The sequence below is a fragment of the Cydia amplana genome, chromosome 3 (assembly GCF_948474715.1).
Source record: "Cydia amplana chromosome 3, ilCydAmpl1.1, whole genome shotgun sequence".
Taxonomy (NCBI): Eukaryota; Metazoa; Arthropoda; class Insecta; order Lepidoptera; family Tortricidae; genus Cydia; species Cydia amplana.
This window is the reverse complement of record NC_086071.1, coordinates 5,629,315-5,650,664: the sequence shown is the minus strand read 5'-3', so window position 1 is coordinate 5,650,664 and position 21,350 is coordinate 5,629,315. Positions and strand designations below refer to the sequence as shown.

The window sequence follows — 21,350 nt, the reverse complement described above, 5'->3', positions numbered from 1 at the left end:
TTAGGTCATTCGCGAATCTCGGAAGAGAGTACCAGGCGGAGTATATTATTATACCATGGTTTAAAGCTAAATTATCGCAGTACATTTTAAACCACTACCCACCTTAAAAAAAATAGTTGCGTGAGCGTGTACCTCTCGTCTCGAGCGACTTTGTATGCTACCGTAGATATAATTACTTTTACTTTATAACTCTGTTCTCGTGTAAGTGACTTGTATGTCTTTTATGAGAATAAATATCTTTAAACCTATATTATTTGTTATAACAAGTGATATCGCATAATTATTTGTGTGGCATAATAGTTGCATGACATAAATGGGTTAGGTTAGGTTGGAACTGCAACTCCACACACACGAATAACTACCTAGCAAAAGGAGGGTTAGGTTAGGTTAGAACTTTGACCCTCCGTAGAATGAAATACCTAGCAAAAAAGTGGTTTAGGTTAGGTTTGAACTGCGGCCCCCGCAGAATCGAAAACCATGAAAAAAATTGGTTAGGTTAGGTTAGAACTGCGACCCCCCCTAGAATAAAATATGTAGCAAAAGAAGTAGGTTAGCATATAAGACGTAACTATAAATTCAATATATTTTTATTAAAAAAATATGCAGATATGAAAAATATGTAATTTTTTACTTTATTATTAAATGAAATATGACAAAAAATGTTATACAATATATGTAATTATACTTGATAAAATTGTATAAAGTATTACGTTATACAAAAATATAATATAACAAATGACATTATAGCACATGTGTATATATTATTTAAAAATTATATTACAATAGGCATTATATCAATGACAGTTTAGATGAAATCACAATATAACAAAGGAAATGTATAATAAAAATTACATTATAACATATAATAATATATCAAATGGCGTTATAACAAATGTATGATAGTTTTTTTATAATTATATTAAGCATTACACACCCCGAATAGGAATAAAAATACCGTCGTTTAAATTCCATTAATTAAATCAACTTTTAATTACTTTAACAGGTGACGATATCGTTCTTCACCAAGCAATTAGGGTCTAAGCTCATCAATCTAGTTCATTAAGCTTCCTAAGAAGGTGTTTCTCCTTGTAGTTCGCGATGGCTCCGCCTCCTTTTCGCGCAAACGAAATGTGTTTATAACGACACACGCGCACACCCACGACACCTAGGGTACGTTCTTCAGTTAATTTTTAGGGTTCCGTACCCAGAGGGTAAAAACGGGACCCTATTACTAAGACTCCGCTGTCCGTCCGTCCGTCCGTCTGTCCGTCCGTCCGTCTGTCCGTCCGTCCGTCTGTCACCAGGCTGTATCTCACGAACCGTGATAGCTAGATAGTTGAAATTTTCACAGATGATGTATTTCTGTTGCCGCTATAACAACAAATACTAAAAACAGAATAAAATAAAGATTTAAGTGGGGCTCCCATACAACAAACGTGATTTTTGACCGAAGTTAAGCAACGTCGGGCGGGGTCAGTACTTGGATGGGTGGGTTTTGCTTGTTTTGCTCTATTTTTTGTTGATGGTGCGGAACCCTCCGTGCGCGAGTCCGACTCGCACTTGGCCGGGTTTTTTTAGCTAATAGATGAAATGATTGATGAATCCGAATGACCACTGCAAATTTCGCAGCTATTTTTAGTTATGCAACTCATCAATCTTTGGCGTGTTAAGAAATAAAACGTTAAATAGTTTAGAATTGGAACTTAATGTTCTGAGTAATATGTGTGAGTATTAAGACACTTAATGAGTAGTAGGAATAACGTAGATGGTATTTTTGTATTTTTTTTATCGGTAATTTGCTGATTTATTCAACTTAATTATAAAGAGGTTTCACTTTCAGATGTTTTAGTTAACGGTGATATTAAAGTGTCCTTGTTCATGAATACAATGATACGTCTAGAAAATCGTTGCGATATCTTAGATTAGACGAGTAACTTGAGGCATGTGCAAGTGCCTTAAGTTACTCGTCCGTAAGATTTTCCGAATGGGCAAGTGTACACATTCGGAAAATCCTTATCAGATCTTATTATTGATTATTTACAAAAAAGACTAAATTATAATACCTGTGTCTTTGAAAATTAATTTAATTTGCCCTTGAAATTAACGGAGTTAATAAAAACACGGTGTACCTACCTATGCTCAATAAAGAATAACCTATTTAAAAGTAAATATGACTACGAGTCGAGTCGATTAAATTGCATTGTGCGCAATTCGGGCGGAAATGGCAAATAAAAGCAGTTGGATCTCGATCGCACTTCCGCTATCAATCTTGCGTTCGCAGAAAACAATACCCCGCTCCCACGGGTCCGAGTGGTCGGCCGCCAATCCTATACATTAAACGGATATTAATGTAACCTTCTCTTGTCAGCACCGAGAGTAACTGTAAGATAGACTTATATGTTGAGACTAGATCAGTCTATATTGTGATAATTATATCCCATCAAAAACATTACATGTAAAAAGGTGCAAGTCTCGCAACGCTTTTACTACAAAAAAGTTTTGAGATGTAATGTGAAACCAAGCCGGTTATTTTAATCAGTGCCAGGGGGTGTTAAAACCGTGTCAATAAGATATCTTTAATTTGTAATACGTATAATGACTTGGCAATCGCACATAACGGTAAGGCCGTGCCCCTTTATTTTGCTCGACTTGGCGGGGGCACTGCCGTGCCCCTAGATTAAGTCACGGGATACTACTTAAAGTTAAATGCCAATGTATTATTCTAAAATCATACTAATTCGCGTAACTCGTTATCTAGGAGTTGGTTAGGGGGTTCAAAAATATACGGTTGAAAAATCTTCGGTTAGGTTAGTAACTTGAGATGTAATTATTTTTGAAAAGATGTGTCCCGCTGAGTTTGTTGCCGGGCCCAGATTGGGATACCCTCCTCCAATTGAGGAGGGATTTAAATCTTCTCGGGGCAGAGGTGTAGGGTTGGAGCCGGTCTACCTAGCTTTATTTGACGTTCACAAGCGCATTGTAATTATGCCTACTTGAATAAACTATCTTTTATCTTTATCTTATCTTATCTTGTACTCTTGAAGGAACCCGCAATACATTGCCAAGCCAAGCCATTGCCAAGATATCTGTTTATCCAAGTTTAGTGCCTTATATATAGTAACCAGCTGATCAACGCACATGTTTGTACCTATAAGTCGTTGTCATATCATATACATATTGAAGCATTTTGTGATTCTTGATAACGTTACTTTTATTAACTTTCTTGGTAACCGCCGGGTGCATTCACAAGATACTCTAACCAAAGAAGAATCTTTGGCCGTAAAATTGAAGGGATGTTTACAAAAACAACATAACTGTTTAGAGCGGTTGACACTTTTTTAAGAACATTGTTAATCGTTTCAGGTGTCAACCAGTGTAGTCAGTTATGTTGTTTTTGTAAACATCCCTTCAATTGTTCTCCCATATCACGAATTCAGTAGCAAAGCAATTACAATTATTAATAGATATATTATGCGATTCATTCAACAACAAAAAAAGTGTGGATAACTTAAACACTTATTTCACTTTTTATCAAGTACTTACAAATTAATTGGAGGAAGGAATTGTTGTACACCTCAAGCCCTTCGTAGATTGGGGTAGCCGCTCAAATTAATGTCCCTTTACAGAGGCTTACATGACGTATTATTATTGATCATAATAAATTTTAACTTGATAACTTAATTTTCTCTGATGGAGTTGTCGAGCAAGCCACGCGCTCAGTAAACACGCAAATTGTTCGCAACGCGTACAGTCAGCAATACATTTCATGCATTTAGAAGAAAAATGAACAAAGTTCTCAAGACGACAGTCTGATTTTAAATCTTTGTACCCTGAATTTAGGTTTGACAATCTAGAAATTTATGATTTGTGTAGATGTCATTGTTTGGCGTAATGTTTACCTAAATTAAGGTAAACATTACGCCAAACAATAACATCTAATGCTTTTAAAAGTAGAGTCGTAACTCAAAGAAATCATATACATTATTATACATTCAGTACAGTGTAGTCTTTAATGTGAGTTAATATGTGTTCAAAACGCGAAAGTTTTAAATATTAAATCGCAGCGCTTTTCATAGAGCTAATGCCTACGCTTGCCAAAAATGTCATAAGTAATCTTAAGGCCTTTCTCTAGTATCTTCATCGATTCGAAATCTGATTTCTAGACTTTTGCTCGATAGAAATAAAATCACGCACCTAGTAACAATTTTTGTACAAAAGTCTAGGAAATACCTACTTGCTTTGTTTTGAGTAGGTACTTAAATAGTATTCGAACTATTCGACCACTACGAACAGCATTTACCAAAACCTGTGGATTTCTTTTGCATATGGCAGCCTCGTAGGGAACATACTTAGCGAGATGGGAGTTATAAAGTTACATGTCAAAAGTTACATTTCTGCTTGAAGAAAATACTAATAACTTGTTATTATCAGAATAAGCTCGCAGATTAAGTTGCAACGAAATATTCTCATCGAAAAGTTTTAATACGAATCGCCGTTTCGTATGAACTTCCCCTTAAGTAAGTAAGTAAGTAAGTAAGTAAGTAAGTAATATTTATTTGTGAAACACAGGTTATATACAGATGACAGTGAGTTGATACAGTACTCTGTGATCTACCATATAGGTGTACAAATATTTAGTCTTCTTATATCTAACTTATTATCTAGATAGCTTAGAACTTGTTACATATTTACATCATAGCAAATTAATTGAAACATTCGGTTACTTACATTGAAATTATGTCAAATAAAATAAATTAATAGAAAGGACAATATTGGTCACGGGCGAAGTTTTTGTCAGATAAAAATTGATTGATGGTATAGTAGGTTCCTTTGATGAGCTCTGTCTTTAATTTGTTTTTAAACTTTTGTATCTCTAATTCTTTAAGGCTTTCAGGTAGTGAATTGTATATTATGGACGACATGCCTAATATACTTTTCCTTAATAAAGCAGTTTTGCCACTTCTCGTTTGTATTGCATGTCTATATCTAGTATTTCTCACGTTTGGATTCGATCTCAGTGGAAACAGTTCCGGATTAGATTTAACAAAAACTTTAAGACGTGTAATTACTTTTACATTTCAACTAATAAAAGCAATTAATAAATACCGGCCATATACCATCAGTGGTATATTATATGTACCTACACATCGGTAACTCGTGGCATTTAGGTAGCACTTAAAAGATTAGTGATGAGCACACATCGGTAACTCGTGGCACTTAGGTAGCACTTGACAGTTTCTAACAGACTATAGTGATGTGACAATGTTCTTCCTATACAAGTCGAGAAAAAGAAACCACTAAAAAAAGGAATTAATTAAACTAATCTTTTAAGTGCTACCTAAATGCCACGATTTACCGATGTGTAATTAGTTACTTATATGTTAAAAACATTTTACAGTTTACAGTTTCAACTGATATGTCCTATATTTACAAAGGTGACCTAAAAATAAAACTAGCAGTTATAAGGGCTAACTATTTTGGCATTTAAATATTACCTATTATAAAACATTCCCATAAACACAAAAAGGTACATAAGTCTTATAGGAACTCATCGTGACCGATAGAAATATGTTCATGATTAAGAATATGAATCCGCCCAAGTCTATCAATAAATATATTCAATGGTTTAAATACGACTTTCTTATTTCAAAGTGCATATATTTTTTCAATTTCATATTCGAATGAGAAATTATAAAGTGCTAAATACATCATAATTACCTACTAAAAAACACGATAGTTAAACTTGGTTTTTATATTTTTAAATAAATAATTAATTGGATAGTATAAAAATGCACTTCATGTTTACTTTTTTTTATAATTCAGAGGCTTTTTACGTATGCAGCTTTTTAGGGTTCCGTCATTATAGCCAACTTTGCCACAAGAGGAAACTTTGCCCAAAATTACAATTTTAAACAAATTCGTTAATGTAGAAATATTTAAAATACTTATGGCCACCCTGCTATTTTTAGTAGAAAATAGATTATATTTGTGACAAATCTATATACCAAACATGTGCACAACTTGACTTGGGAATTTTCAGCGAGTTGTCAAATATAGGGTATATTTCGGCGGGCCAAAAATTGTTGAAAAATGAATACAAGTAGAAAAAAATTGAGAACCCTTAGACAAATATTTCCGGGTTTCAGTTATAAAGCATGAAGCATAGATTATGTCTATTGAGGTTTAATCTAAAAAGGCCTAAAGACACTAAAGTTATGGCGGTGGGCAATGTAATCCGGTAATTTACAGACCCATTGATGCCAACATTGCCCACCACCAAAAACGGCTTAGGGTTGTCACTTTTGACAAATTTACCCAACTTCGCAAGTAAAAGAAGGTTATGTTTGTACACTAAAGTAAGTTTATAAATATATACTGTACCTATTTAATTGGTCTTATTATCCCTTATTTAGTTGTATTATCTCTTTAACGCGTGAAATATACAGCAAAACTCATGTTTTTGGCCATTAAACTATTGTGACAGATTTTCTCTAAAGTGCCAACCCTAGCAATTGTAAAATGCTTAGGTGAGTCTTGTATGGAAATGGCCAAAAACGGGTAGGCAACATTGCCCACCCAATTTATTTAAAAGTTCTTACACTTATCGCTAAGTTATTAACTGGGAATGGTAGGATTGCCCACAACCTTTCAGTGATCCTTAGACATCATCATCATACGAGCTGTATTTGAACACCAAATAGACGTGGGCAATGTTGTCCCAAACCCCGGATATCTTTGCCCGCCCTCTAAAACGCCAAAAAAGTGAATAAAAACACGATTTAAAACATTTTTCTTCAATGAAACTGGTGCGTTTGATCACTATACACGTGCTGAGCAAAACAAAGTCATATGATGTGATATAATTTTTTTGAGAAATTCGTGTTTTTTCAAAAAAAGCAGGCAAAGTTGGCTATAATGACGGTTCCGTAGCCAAATGGCAAAAAACGGAACCCTTATGGATTCGTCATGTCTGTCTGTCTGTCTGTCTGTCTGTCCGTCTGTCCGTCCGTATGTCACAGCCACTTTTTTCCGAAACTATAAGAACTATACTGTTGAAACTTTGTAAGTAGATGTATTCTGTGAACCGCATTAAGATTCTCATACAAAAATAGAAAAAAAACAATAAATTTTGGGGGTTCCCATACTTAGAACTGAAACTCAAAATTTATTTTATCAAACCCATACGTGTGGGGTATCTATGGATAGGTCTTCAAAAATGATATTAAGGTTTCTAATATCATTTTTTTCTAAACTGAATAGTTTGCGCGAGAGACACTTCCAAAGTGGTAAAATGTGTGTCTCCCCCCCCCTGTAACTTCTAAAATAAGAGAATGATAAAACTAAAAAATATATATAATGTAAATTACCATGCAAACTTCCACCGAAAATTGGTTTGAACGAGATCTAGTAAGTAGTTTTTTTTTAATACGTCAAAATCCCCTAAATACGGAACCCTTCATGGGCGAGTCCGACTCGCACTTGGCCGCTTTTAATTTATATTTGACGGTTTATAGCAAAGTATTAGTTGTAGGTTTATAGGGTTTGTTTATGGGATATAATTCCACGTTGTCTCGCCTTGGCGCCGTGCTGCAAGTAGTGAACGTGTGTCGGCAACATTATAACCTAACAATCTTAAAATTTATAATATACATACTCATAGCTCCTTGTCGTTTAAAAGCTTTTGTCCCCTAGTTAAAAACGAATAACAGGAATTATAACAGATTAATAAATATTTAACCTGTGTACTGCCCAATAAAATACAGAAAGAAGAAAAATAAGTTAATTACAAGTTGGGGCGTTAAATTAAAAATAAAATATACTCTTGACTTAACCTTACCTACCGCTGCCAGATCTGAAAACAAAAACGGTTATAAATTATTTTAAGGAACAGAAGGAAATAATTGAACAGTCGACATAAGTCCAATACAATAATATAGGTTTTTTATTACATATATTTATAACGCTTGCAGTTGTATGCTTAATATTATAACAACTGTTGCAATAATGGTCTTCACACTTTAGTCTATATATTACATAAACAGACTGAGTGACTGCAGTCAGTCACTCATCAACGCAGGCATTTAAAGTATGTACAAATTGTACAAGACATAAGAAGCGATTTAGAAAAATTTAACCCCTAGGGGGGTAAAATAGGGGATGAAAGTTTGTGTGGTACAAGTTTTAACTATTTTAAGCTACGAACCTAAAACTTGGTAAAAATGTTTTCTTTTTTTTATTTAAATACAAGAAAACTAATTTAAATGTTTTAGAAAATTCATCCCCTGAGGTGGTAAAAATGGGTTAAAAGTTTGTATTGAGATGGAACATTTTTATGAGTGGGGCACTTAAAACTTTGTGAAAAGTCATGTGCATGTGTGCATTAAAGAACAAAACAATCATATAGAGTACCTACCTCTAGCTAGGATGCAAATTCCATAATCATTCATATTCCTAATACTACCTATATACCACTTTGTTCAATCATAAACTGAATATAAACATTTGTCACTCCAACGCCTGTACGTCTTAGTGGCAGTATAGCTCACTTGGTTCAGAAGTCCCTTATTCCACCCACGACGAGAGCCCGCGGCGGCAGGCTAATTTTACAGTTAATATATCTGCACTGATTGCCGGGACAAGGCCGCACGTATTTATTTACTACCCCGGCATTTAAAATCTGACATGACAAGTTTACTTTTAATGGTAATATGAATATCTTTTTCATTTGTTGTGGGAGCTTACTAGTAAAGGCGTGTTTACTTAAAATCGATGTGTATTCCAATTAAATTTACCAGTAGGTAAGTTTAATAGGGATGTTGACTGTATTTAAAATAAATTATTTTATACCATGCATGAAATAAAGAGAGAAACGTAGACGTTCTATTTTATAAATCGTATAGATTTATAAAGAGTAGGTAACTTGGCAGTACGAAAAAGAAACTGATGTGACTAACGAGTAGTCGAATATCCTATTCAATTATCATCTTAAATGTCAGTGAAGCGCAAAGGCTTTTATAGGGTTAGGTGACAGAGCAGCCCCCGGGTTGTTTTAGGATGTAACATAACGAGCACTCGGTAAAGTACGTTAGTTAAGTAGGTACCTGAACATCATTAAATATTTTGTCCATGCTTCATGCTGTTATTACTAAATCGCGATTAGAAAGGGATTGAGATAGCTGTCAATCCATATTGATTTTGACGTAAGTGTATGGAAATCTGTTATTTCTAATCCCTTTCTGATCGCGGCATGATAATAATGTGACTCATTGTTTACCTAAGCGGGTTGAAAGTGATACAATGTATATATCGGCCTTAGGGAGTTTTACTTTCCAACATTTTATTAAAGATTAACAATGTTAATTTGGTTAAAAATGGATTTTACGTATAATTTTCATTCGACTTAGTTTCGTTGGGAACTGTAATGTTGTATTTTCATTATAAATAATATTGTAAGTACATTTTGTTTCAGATACATACAAAATGTGTAAATAAGAATATGGTAGGTATAAATGCACCTTCACTAGCATACAACACAGCCTTCGCCCGAGGTGTTCCGGTGGCGGATGCCCGAGCGGCTTTTTGTTCTGTCTGTAGACATACGGACATATTTTGGCTAATGAGCGGATAGAAAGGACGTTATTCCAGCCGGCCTTAAGGCGTTGCGACATTTAAACTTCGTTATTAATACAATGTTGTCAGCTAAATAAGAACAAATCAAATAAGAAATACATAATCATTTATTTACAAACAAGATATATACAGTGTTATTACTAAAAGAAATTAAAAACTAGCTTAAATCTAAAATAGGCCCCTGAGGCATTGTACCAAGCATGCTGGCGTCATTTCCTCGCTGTATCGCAATGCTGATACGTTGTGCGAGGTAGCCGCCAGCTCTTCGGTCACCAGTTACGTCAACTAATAGTTTAATAAATTAATAGTTTTCAGTTGGTACATTTTTGGTCACTGAACCTTCATCATCAGAATCCAGACCTTCATCATCAGATGGTAGGTTTTGTACAATAAAGAGTTTATACATACATACATACATCGGTGAAGGAGAATATTGCAATTGGCATTGCTCGCTTGAATAATTTAAGGTACCTAATGCCTATTTGTGGTCATAATGTACAAGGAGAAAAAGTGAAAGAACTCATAGAAGCGCGCTCTGCGCTGGAACTGGGCGCTGGAAGTCGCCAGCAACATGCTGGGGTGAGACCATTTCGCGGCACTTTATCCTTTTATGTTTCTCTGTTATATATAATTTTCTATTTTATGTTTATGCTCATGAATAAAATTATTTCTATTCTATTCTATTCACAGGTAAAGAAATCGAGTGGTAGGTACGTACAACTATTAGCAAAATGTAATAAACTCTGTAATAATTTTAACATGTTTTTTAACATTAAGGTAAAGGGCCCCTGTTTCGGCAGGTTAAGGCTCTTGAGAGTTTGTATATTACTAAGCAATTTTTTAAAATATTACTAAGCATATCAATACCTTGCAAGCTTTTGAGTAAGTTATATTAGTTCTTTGTTAATAATTTAATGTATAAACTATAGGGTTTTAGTTGAAACTTTTTTTTATATGAATTTTTTCGTGAACCTCTTATTTGGCTCCCATTTCGTGATACAAATTTAGCTCAGCTCCTAAGTTCGTAAATTCGTGTCCCCTGTTTCGGAATAAAGTTTTCTTAGAGTAATTGGTGATAATTTGCTGATAATCATTTGAAATATTTAACGGTCTTAACTACTTACGAGTAATTGTAAGGTCAAATTAATAATAATATTTAAAAAAAAAAGTTAAATTGAGAGCTATAAAGTTTTTTGTACTCGTCGTCTTTAATGGTTGAATTAAGACTTCGTAAACCATATGGGTACTTTAATACTTGATTAAAAGCCAAACTATATAACTAAAAAAACAAAAAAAATATAAAAAATAAAAAAAAATTATAAAAAAAAATTAACTATCTTATACGTTAAATATAAACATACTTACACAAAAATATATCAAATAAATTGAATTATAAATAAATTTGTGCTAGTAGTTAATATCAGATTATACGTGGAATATACCTTAAAAATTTAAACTCGGGTCACATTCAAACTCGTTTTATGAGAATTCTAGTGAAAAAAACATATACCGAATTTAGCCCATACGAAACTTCATGAAATACATTAATTATTTTCTAATTTATTTTTTTAATTATCTTCGTTGTTCTATTTAAAAACAAGCACTCAAAATGTATTTAGAAAATCCTTGATTCGTTAGTGGCACGAAATAGGAGACACACGAAAAATAAAATGACCGCTATTTCGTGAGTCGATTTATTGCAATTTTAAGGTATTTCTATGCATATATTCAATATTTTTTCTTATCAAATCAATTACTAAGGAACCCACAGAAACACTCCCAAAAACTTTTATTCGAATGGGTTTAGCTTTTCCTTCCTATAAGCTTAACAAGTGAGAGCGCGCACCTTACGCCTACAAAAAGTGCACGCATACAACACAGCTGTTCGCGGCCGTCTGACAGTTTCGACCGTCGTATTACTCTCAGTTTAATCACTAAAATATTGGTTATTATTTTATTGAAGAGATTAAATAATACAGATTTTTTTCATATGTATAATTTAAATAAAAAATACTTGAATTGCTTATTTTATCCGCCAGAAACAAAACTAACGAAATAACGTACTAACACGAACTTGGGGCCCTTTACCTTATATATAAAATCAAAATCAGGTTTGGTGGACTTTATAGTTAGAAACTTCTTGATTGATTAAAACAAAAAGACGTGGATTGCTCTTGATGTTTTAAAAATAAAATTGTATAGATCCCAGTATAGCAATGTCTATAAAATAATAATATACTTTCAAGGTTATTCACCAATACTCACTATGCAAATACCCAATGTAACATGTCCTGTACAGCCCTCTCCCTACTTGATCGAACAACCATGGTCAAAAATAATTATCATGTATTGTCAGGCCCCCCTTTTACGAATGGCAAATTTTAAATTCAAAATAGCGTTAGAATCGCAGGCGCGTGGCGGACAGGTGTGCGCACGCGCTGGTCCGCACGATGTAGGGAGAGGGTCGGAGGGCCGGCGCCGGGAGGGCGTAGGGTTCAGAATAAGCACTTTGACCGCATTATCGATCACGTGTTTATCGATATCGTTATTTAAAAAATAGTTTAAAATTGTCGTTTACTAAATACAATTCTTTGTCGACTGGTCTGGCCTGGTGGGTAGTGACCCTGCCTGTGAAGCGGCGGTCCTGGGTTCGAATCCCGGTAAGGGCATTTATTTGTGTGATGAACACATATATTTGTTTCTGAGTCTTGGGTGTTTTCTATGTATATGTATATTATATAATATCGTTTTCTGAGTATCCACAACACAAGCCTTCTTGAGCTTACTGTGGGACTTAGTCAATCTGTGTAAGAATGTCCTATAATATTCATTTATTTATTTAATTCTAAGAGACCCGGTGACTAGGGCTGTCAACTACTGCGTTCTTGTCATAGGTACCTACTTTAGTTGATTAATCGTTATGCAAGAACTGACTAATTTATGTAAAGATTCATGCTCCATATTCATTTTGGTATTAAATTTCCCACCTACACGCTGGGCAAATAAATAAATAAACAACGTATAAAAGATCGAGACAGACTGTTGTTTGTTTAGTTTCACCGTGAAAAAACGTAAAACCTCCATATGAATCAATATTTTCTTATACACTTGCGTCTTACAAATTTATAATAAAGTTATAAATAATGTCTACTAAAAAGAAAAATCAAAGCAATTTACAAGCAGTCAGCTTCTGGAGTAAAAATAGTGGTGGCATTTCAGATCCCAGTGCACAATAGGCAATTCGTCATCGTCACTATTAAACAAAGGATATGTAGTGATAATTCTATGTATACTCGTACATGTTCGTGCGTGGTTCACTTAAGTTTTGCTTTGTGTTGGAAATATATAAGTTGTTTGTTTAGTTATATATGTATGAAATAAACAGTCGAACCTTAATTCGAAAAATCGCAAAGGAAACGTCATAAAATTATTGTTAGGTAACTAATTCTATTCCCGTAGAGGATATGGCTTGGAGAGGTTTGTATAGGGTCTTGTTCATCTTGCAAAGGTTTCGGTTCGTTGTAAATAATTTCGCATTAGAGAAGGTCGCATTCCCTATAGGGAAGTACGTGTATCACGGGTATTATGGTTATTTTTGACATACAGAGGTTTTTTTTACGAGTAGTAAATAACTTCGAAGTATAGAGGTAAGAAAACAAAATTTTATATTGATTGTATATCGACACTTCATACCCGGGTACACAACTAAAATTATTGACCAGGAGTGGACTCCTCCTGTATTAAATCCTGGAGGATAAAGTGATTATTCCAAGCAATCGAATCGATTATTATTACTTTATGCTAGCTAACGTATTACGAACAACATGTAATAATAAAACACCCCTGCAAACACCCCTGGCATTGCACCATATCCATAACAATGCACATTGCTATACATGTTCAGATTTAAGAGCATGCTTTAAGGCACCCTAAACTAGTAACTAGCCAGTTTCCAAGGACCCTCGTGGCTGCTATGTGTGGAATAATTTCCATGACGCTCGGAGGTCTGGTTACACTGGCGGTGGAGCTGGTGCAACTTGCGCGAGAGTCGCGTGTCGCGAGGGTGCGGGACAGGTGTGTCGCACCCCTTATTTGACGGAATTTCGGGGCATAAGGCATTTCTATAGTTATTCCACGTAAATGTGGGGTGACCAGGATAACCAGTGATTTAGATAACGGAGGGTGCAATTAAATGTGCTGTTTTGTAAGTGATTTTGGACCTCCAGAATTTAGTATAAGCGGTAATAATAACTCTTGCTTTTATGGTAAAAAAATCTACAAAAATTTACGATGTGAATACTTAATACATATATTACATATATATTTAGGTCATATCTACTGAGACCAACGCCGAAATCAAAAATCATGTCATGCATTTTGACTGTTCTGACTTTTTTGATGGGAAAGTCAATTTTTTTTCCGCGCTTTTGGGGTTGGCCCCAAAATAAAAGTTGCTCAGTATGACCTTATATATTTACATCGTAAATTATTTCAGGTGACTAAAAACATTCTGTATTTGTTACCTAAAGCGTATATTAGGCAACCCACAAAAAATTAAAAATACACGTTTTATACATATATTATTAAAACATCCTAAAATATACTTAGTAAAAAGATGAAAAAAGAAATTAGGAAAAAGTTACATAATTATCGGTTTTTTGATATGTAAAAATGTAAGCATTATTTGTTTTAAGATTGTAATTATAACATAAGAAAATCAACTTTTGGCGAGTATAAAATAATTCATACAAGTTCTTGTTAGCTGTAAATGCAATAGAATATAAGTTAAAAAAGTTACAGTCAATAAGCAAGTAATTACCATAAGTAATGATGCTTGTATAAGTCTTAGTGTGACGGAGTTTATGAGCGCGGGCTTTTCTTAATATACAACTGGCTAAATCATACCATTTGCATACTTGAACACTGGTGTATGTTTCCACCTACGACATCTGGTGTATGAACTACGTGTTCATGTTTGCGTATCCTATCCTAATCCAATAGATAGTCAACTACCAAAACATTCCATGAAATTAGATTGTACCTACCTGATGTAAAGTCGGGATATTCAGCTAATTGCGTAAACAATTAAAATATAAGATAATATGTTTATCGACGTTTGATTTTTTGTGTTAACAACCAAATTAACTTAAAAGTAATAAAAACAATTGGAAGGTTTTCGAGTGTACATATATTCAGACCGTTGTTGCAATGAATCGGTCGAAGATAGTAAAAGCGTTATACCCGTATGCAAATAAACGTGTTGCCAGTGAATAGGTACTACTGACCCTTGTTGATGTCGGTTTACGGGTACTAACTAGTAACTGGTATTAGAGAATTACAATTTTAACGAACTTTACACCATCACTTTTCGGTTAACCTATGGCAGTTATAGTAATAAAATATATTTTTTATTAAGGTATCAACCCATTAAATTGAAATTACATTCCAGATATTAAATTAAATTAAAATACTCTAAACTAAACATATTACGTACGTGTAATTAATATGTTTGTACGTGTTATACGTACTTACAAACATATTAATTTCTATTTTTTGGACACAGACAACCATGCACTATAAAAAATATATAATTTACATTTAATTATTTTTTTGTAAGTATTGCCATTGCGTATACCGTAGTATAAAAATGAAGATAAGTTTATTCAATAACTTGACAATAAGCTTACAGCAGAGCCAAGACGGTTAAGGATGAGATAATAATACATTGACATATATTATCATTACATATGTATATATGTAATGATAATATATGTCAATGTATTATCTGTATAGATAGGTTATTTGGTGCCACTTCGACGGTACACTATACAAAAAAATACAAAAAGATACAAAAAAATTATTTCGTTACCAGGCATATAATAAGTACAGCGTGTATTTTTGATACGACCACATATTCCGCGGGTAGTTAGTATAGGCCCTTATGAATTGACTTATACATAAGTTTAAAAAAGCGGCCAAGTGCGAGCCGGACTCGCCCATGAAGGGTTCCGTATTTAGGCGATTTATGACGTATAAAAAAAAAACTACTTACTAGATCTCGTTCAAACCAATTTTCTGTGGAAGTTTACATGGTAATGTACATTATATATATTTTTTTAGTTTTATCATTCTCTTATTTTAGAAGTTACACGGGGGGGGGGGGGGACACACATTTTACCACTTTGGAAGTGTCTCTCGCGCAAACTATTCAGTTTAGAAAAAAATGATATTAGAACCCTCAATATCATTTTTGAAGACCTATCCATAGATACCCCACACGTATGGGTTTGATGAAAAAAAATTTTTTGAGTTTCAGTTCGAAGTATGGGGAACCCCAAAAATTTATTGTTTTTTTTCTATTTTTGTGTGAAAATCTTAATGCGGTTCACAGAATACATCTACTTACCAAGTTTCAACAGTATAGTTCTTATAGTTTCGGAGAAAAGTGGCTGTGACATACGGACGGACAGACAGACGGACAGACAGACAGACATGACGAATCTATAAGGGTTCCGTCTTTTGCCATTTGGCTACGGAACCCTAACAAGCAACAACGGTTGTACTCCGGGAGTGCCGATAGAAGTGAAAACTCACCTCACTATGTTACCGACGCCCGGTAAGACGATACATACGTTTAGCGGAGGCATTCTATTTATTTATTATATATTATTATCATTCTCAAATAAGATCACACTTTTTCATTGACATGTTTATTTACATATTACTGCCATGCCATGACAACGTCAAATTATTTGAACATAGAGTCTTGAAAAGGAGTCCGCAACATAAATGTCAAATAACATTAAGTTTTTCTTTATTGATTTAAATGCCTTCTAAATTATGAGTGGCCATCTAAACCTTACGCCCCTTACGACCACGTGATCGCCTTACGCTGTCTCGAGTTTATCATTTTTTCCCCACCTCAAAAAGTGCCCAGCGCCGCTAAAGAAGTTTTCACTTCAAAAATACGGATTTTGGTCTCTCTTACAAAAAAATAACACGCAATACTACTCAAATTGAAGTTTCATTTTGCAGTACTCGCTGTATAGCACCAACCAGTTCTATCACCTATCATATCCGTTCATATTCCCGACGCTTGTTAAATATACTACACTCGGATTAGTTATACCAGATTTCATTGGTCTGTGAATTATGTTTATATTAAGATTTTTTTGGTTTATGATTTGGAAAAGGTGTATCTTAATCTAATGTAACAAAGGGGTGTTAACAATCTCAGCGATACCGATGGTCAGGCGTAAATGGTAGTTTGTGTTACAAGGGATCAAAATGATATATTTCCGTCAAGGGCGTACTTAAATTTAATCCTGAATGAAGCGATACGTTACTCACTACGTTCGGGATTCTAAGTAGAATCCTGAGCGTAATGAGGGATTCAAGTGTTAACGCCCAAGACGAAATAATTTTGATACCGTGTGACACATACTGCTTTTCACATCAACTATGAGGAAAATAAAAAAATCTTAGTGTTGACACAATCTGAAGCTTAAACAGATTATCTAAGCTAAAAAAATAATGTGCAAAAAAATGTAAAAATAGTGTGCTTGAACAGAAAAGTGTTACTTAGTTCCCTCCTAGCAGGGAGGTAAAGTGCCACTTTGATCCCTCCTAGCAGGGAAGAAAAAGCTCTTTTCCGAATAGGAGGTGTAAAAACTAAATTGATGCGAGACTGTTTATCTTGCCGTTGTTTGGACATTGCAACGTCAGCCTTGCGACAAAAGTGGTCATCAAGTAATTAGCCAAAAATTAGAGGCGTGTGTATATTTATTAGGAAAAAAGTTATATTGATCGAAAATTAACATAATTCTGATGTGTCTTACTCATCTCTTTTAAGTAAAGATCGATAGTCTGCTGCGGGGCAAAACAAATTCAAAACTCAATAAATTCAAAGAAAGGACACAATTCTTAAATCTACTTTTCTCAGTTTTCTTATAAATCCTAATATTTTGACACCTCCGATCGTTATCACGAAACCTTGTAGCCACAAGGGATCGCCCATGTTTGGCTGTTATGACCACAAGTTCAATATCGCAATTTTTAATCGTCAAGTCTTTTCACTAGCCTTGACCGATAATATCACCGGCATATGTACTGAACTCTTAACATTGAAAGTGAGAGTCTTCATCTCTGTTATAAAGACTGATCTTAGATATGATTCAATGTTTCAACGCTTTTGTACGCGGCGCTTTGAAACTTTGATCGGGGTCGGTCTATTCATTGAAACTATTGAGAATTGATGGATTTCCCATTGAGTTCCACTGTTGTCACTAAATCTTTAATGGCTTTAACGTTCTTTTATTCCTATGATTTGATCGTACGATCCGTTAAAAAACTACCTGTACTTTTTTTGCACACACAATTTAAGTACTGAAGACTGTGTTTTATCCTTAATTGTAACAACTTGTTTAATTATTCAATACTCAATTCGTTGTTCCTTTTGGTTAAAAAAACTCGCGAAATTTAATCAGACGATGGTGATAACGGATTTCACTTATCTTCACACAAGATAGAGCTGCACTGCATGAATCATAGACAGTTGTATTTTTGCAGTGTAATTGACACAAGGCGGCTCCACGGCCGATTATAAACTTATGGTGTAGTTAAAACGATTAATCTGCCGCGGTTGGTGGTAAAATCCCGACGCGAATAATGAGACGAACTCTTACGAGGGACTCTATACTTGCGTGCCAATTATTGACGTAATTATTTTGAAAATATGGCCACGCTTTTGTGATATTTAATACTAAAGTGGCTATCGTTTTTTATCACCCGTCGCGCACCCATTTATGCAGTCGCCAGTTCGCCACGCCGGCGAGATTGTCAATTGAGTATTTATCGACCACTTGCCGTTAATCAAGTTAAAAGTCATCCATGAAATATAGATATCAATACCAAAGCTTTCCTGTGGTCTAGCGCAGAATACTGAGTTACTCACAATTGAAATACTTACCTAAAGTCAATTTTTTTATTCGGTAGACTGAAATGACAGTTAATAGTATGAAATGACATTTCATGTTCATACTATTAACTGTCATTTCTGTCTACGGAATAAAAAAATAGACTTTAAGTATATTCTTATAACCTATAAGACTAGCAGAGTTTGAGAGTATGAAAGGTTCTCCAAGGAGAATAATAATTTAATATTACCCTACTCGTATGCAATTAATGATAAGGTTTATGATACACCTCAAATTAAAAAAAGAGGCTCGACCGACGTATTAACGAGAGGGTGGGAAAATTAAAATGTATTCCTGTAAGTATTACTTGAGTATTAAGCGCCCAGTAGGCCCGTCGGTAATGAGATTGCACGTAATCTCTGGTTTTGTTAGCGAGCAGGTTCTCCAGCCTCGGTCGGTATTATCGTCACCCTCGACAACTGAGAAGTGGTTACTGATTATGCACCGTTCACACCGAGCCGCTATTAGCCGCGCCAAGAGGAACCCATTTATTTCAATTATCAATTAGTCCTTAACACCTAGACGCGCGATAAGCCACCATCATTCAACTCAAACGAATACGCTTAATTAAGAGCATATTAAAGTGAAAAATCAGCTCGTTACGGGTAGTAATGAAGTGGAAAAATATACCCTAGTAGGATGTGCCGGCGATTTTTCTATTTCAAGAATTTGCCACCTGTGACCAGTATGTTGGGAATACGCGGATTTTACGGCGCGCGCGTCGCATTAACCTGTCCCATGCGTAATGGATTGGGAATTTCATGCTCCAAAGGTCGATTTAAATTAATTTAAACATTAAAGAGATAAGTGGAGCGGTGGCGCGAGACAAGAAGTAAATAGTGATAATCCGATCAGCAGTACCGGCGCCGCTCCAAGGACTCCATTATTGGGAGCACGTATTACCTGTAGGGCTAAGATGGCCGGCTCTTTATCATTTGTCACCATGGCTGTCACGTTCTAACAAATATGTAAGTGCGAAAGTGACGCATGGCATGACAAGTGATAAAAATGCGACCATGATAGCTGGTCTGGTCATTCACAAGTTCTTTCTGAATCAACCAATGGCTGTTTAAATTACGATACTGAACAGATTTAGGCAATTAATTTCGACAATGATGCAGTACATAGTTAAGAGTAAAGGTGATATTTCGATGGCAACTGCAGGTGCACTTACTGCACTTATGGTAGCGCCTAGCCTTTCAAAGATAGCATACATCAGATAATTTGGGACGGGTATCGCCTTGGCCGGGTGGCCTAGTAGTAGTCAGGACGTTAGCCGCGTAAGCTGAAGACGCGGATTCGATGCCCGCCTAAGCCACCGGTGTACTTGGTCACTTTTTCTTTAGTGTATGATATTTCATTCAGTTTATAATATATATACAAGAATTGCTCGTTGAAAGGTATAAGATACATACTTGCTAAATAATAGGTATAATTAAGGAAAAAAACAAAATACGTATACTGTACCACAATATTTTTCTTTTAAGTACCTATATCCATACCTATTATAGAAAAAAAATCAACTTTTAGGAATTGCGAAGTACAGTCGACGTCAAAGATATGTTTATATGTTTCGCCATATTACAAAGGATTACGTAAAGACTGTACATAAAGATTTAATTTAACTTAAGTAGGTACATTTTCCATGTAGACGGCTTCGGCCTATGAATTGACAGTTAAGTACATTTGCAATAGCGCTGTGGGAACCCATCTCTCATATCGTGACTTAACTGAATCAAATGGACGTCGGAATGAAGGGGATAAATAAGCAGAACCACTAGCATGAAATCAATTTAATACTGCAAAACCAGGCTTAAGTCACCGGATTATACATAAACAGAGAAAGCCATGCGAAACCCTTGCTTATTGATTGACGGGGGGATATTTAAGATGTTTACAGACAAAACAAGAAATAAACCAAATATCGAACGGAAGCCATAGTGGATATTGACCCTCTGAGACCCTTGCCCAAACACAATGAAGGACCAACAAAAATAGTAAGAACGCACCGACACATCTGCCGGCCACTATCGAATAAATCTACTAAAATAATATTTTTATTTTGATTACGCATGCACGGGGTAGGCAGATGTTAAACACTTCACACATCGACTTCTATAGCAGCAAGTCATTTTTGTGTGGCACTTTAGCCAGTCACTTTATTATAATTATGTAATTGGTTGATATACAATTTTTATTTACCTAATTTAAATAAATCTGTGATTTAGACAAATGCTGGTCGCTAAAAACAGTTTTAGGTATTGAAAAAAGTCTTGATATTTATTATGAGCATTCGAGTCATTATTGTATTAATTCTTACCGAAAGTATCTTAGTCATGTCGTCTTGAATAACATTTTTACTTACATAAAATATCCAGCACCTTCCCTGTTTGTTGTTCACTCTGCCCGACCGTGTGTCATGAATCTAAGGGCGGTTCCAAGTCGCCAGTCACTGACCAAACCGATATGGGCTTTAATAGGGAACGGGCATTATCGACTTATTGACCCAGTACAAGGTGTTAAAAAGTTTAAAACAGGGGTGTCTATTACATCACCCAAGTCGCACTTAACAAGCCATTGTAAGATAGCAGTTGGTGGTCGTTATAACCGTTGTGTAAGCGACTAACAAAGATTATTAGGCACGCGTTTGTATGTACATTTACTCCATACTTAGATTTAAATATGTACATAAATAGTTAGATTTTCGTAAATCCAGTTCTGCTGTCTGATGTCCTCCAAATAATT

At 34.9% G+C, this 21,350-nt stretch overlaps 1 protein-coding gene and 1 long non-coding RNA gene across 3 annotated transcripts in view; both read right to left on the bottom strand.

Moving 5' to 3' along the window:
• LOC134662453 (uncharacterized) overlaps positions 1–15,702 on the bottom strand; it is a 167,563-nt gene extending 151,861 nt beyond the window's left edge. For both annotated transcript variants that reach the window (XR_010098072.1, XR_010098071.1), the window contains exons 1-2: positions 15,661–15,702; positions 7,153–7,315 (exon numbers count right to left, since the gene is read on the bottom strand). This is a non-coding gene — a long non-coding RNA (uncharacterized LOC134662453). The remainder of the gene's footprint in view (positions 1–7,152; positions 7,316–15,660) is intronic.
• Positions 1–21,350, bottom strand: part of LOC134662437 (uncharacterized) — a 333,293-nt gene that overhangs the window by 283,505 nt on the left and 28,438 nt on the right. The gene's annotated exons all lie outside the window — the stretch shown is intronic.